Genomic DNA, 1879 nt, shown 5'->3' with positions numbered 1-1879 from the left:
GTAATGAAATTAATAAGATTTAAAAACCCAGCTTGAAGTGGGTACTTATATCTTCCAAAATCCATTTCAAACGGGACAGCCATTTTCCCGACCCCGAAAACTATGAATTTGAAACCAATATCAGTTATTAATTTACATTTTATTTTTCACTTCCACCCACTTTGTCTAAATGCGACTGAGCTTGGACTTAAATGGCATTAGTTGCGTCATTATTCATTTCAGCGGCCCCGAGAACTATGGATTGCACGCTAATATCTGTCTTTTGCGTTATTTTTACGTGTTACTCCTTCCAATTCCCACGCCATGGATGTCTGACCCGCACAGTACTTTTTCTTTTCAGATTAGAAGTCAAGTGTTTAACATGTTTGGTTGAAATTGCTCTAGACGTTCCGTAGTTACGCTGGAATATACATCCAAATACGTATACATGTTAATATACAAGCAATGCCTTTGACGGCGCCCCTCTAAATTCTCAATCCAGCTGATATGGCAGTACATGCCTAAACTTGGGATTAAATGTCATCACAATTGTAATATAATCGAACTCGAAAACTAAAGATTCGGCACTAATATTGATCGTTTTCGATCATTTTATATGTCACTGTTACCGTCAGAACCCGAAATTAGGTAAAACTAGAATTTCCTAGTTAAAACTAGTTTTCTCAAAGCCATTTCGAAAGAACTAGTATTAACTAGTCAATACTAGAATTTACTATGTTAGTTAGGTAATTCTGGAATTAACGAAAAAGACTATATAATGTGAATCATATACAGTTTTTACTAGTTAAAACTAGTTCTGACCAAAATGGATCAATTAACAGTGTTTCTGCAAGTTCGGACTTGCTCCTACTGGGAAAGTATTGTTTTGTTTTCTCTCAGTCTGTTCGGAGCCTTTGTAAAGTGTGCAGGTGCGTCTTTCTTGTCGTGGCTACGCGTGTGTTAGTGTTATGGAAGTGTGAGGTGATTATTCGTTGTAATGAGTCAGTCCGATAAAGAAAAAATTTTGAAGGAAAGATTCTTCAAAGAAATTATTCGTTTGGAAAATGAAAAAGACAGTCACTATAATGTAATGACCAAGGACGTTTACAGTAAACTTTTAACTGAAGTTGAAGAGGCAAAATCTGCTGCAAAGAAAACACCTTTACAGTACAGACGTTTGAAACGGTTTAATGTTTTGGAAATTGGTGAAACAAAAAAACTGGTGTCGAATAGTGAGCCTGTGAAGTACTACTTACCTGCCGAGGAGATCTTTGATGTTATTGAAGCATCACATGTTGCTGTAGAACACGGAGGTCGAGATAGAATGAAAGCTGAAACTTCTAGGAAATATGCCAACGTTACGACTCAAATGATAAATATTTTTCTGTCAATGTGTGAAACATGTCAACAGAAGAAAAGTATGAAAAAGAAGGGCTTTGATTCTAAGCCAATACTTCACACAGAAATGAACAGCCGATGTCAAGTGGACCTGATAGACATGCAAGCACACCCTGATCGTAAGTTCAAGTTTATCATGGTATACTAGGATCATCTGACGAAGTTTGTCTTACTGCGAGCACTGCAAACCAGAAGAGCTGAATAAGTAGCCTACCAACTGACAGACATATTTTTGACATTTGGTGCCCCCTGCATTTTACATTCTGATAATGGCAGAGAGTTTGTTAATTCTGTCATCAAGGAAGTGAGTTAAAGTTAGTCAACGGAAAGCCCAGGCACAGCCAAAGCCAAGGGTCAGTAGAACGGGCAAATCAAGATATAGAAAATATGCTTGCCTCGTGGATGCATGATAATAAAACAACAAACTGGTCAAATGGTCTCCGCTTTGTTCAGTTTATGAAAAATCGAGCTTATCATTCCGGAATAAAACAGTCTCCATACC

General features: G+C 37.4%; 1 pseudogene; it reads left to right on the top strand.

The window, feature by feature from the left end:
• Nucleotides 1-976: 976 nt before the first annotated feature.
• On the top strand, nucleotides 977-1525 carry LOC145682289 (KRAB domain-containing protein 2 pseudogene; annotated as a pseudogene).
• The last annotated feature ends 354 nt before the right edge of the window (nucleotides 1526-1879 follow it).

The sequence above is a fragment of the Thermobia domestica genome, chromosome 3, assembly GCF_964235325.1.
Source record: "Thermobia domestica chromosome 3, izTheDome1.hap1.1, whole genome shotgun sequence".
NCBI classification, from domain to species: domain Eukaryota; kingdom Metazoa; phylum Arthropoda; class Insecta; order Zygentoma; family Lepismatidae; genus Thermobia; species Thermobia domestica.
The sequence above is the reverse complement of the archived record's forward strand: the minus strand, read 5'-3'. Positions and strand labels throughout refer to the sequence as shown.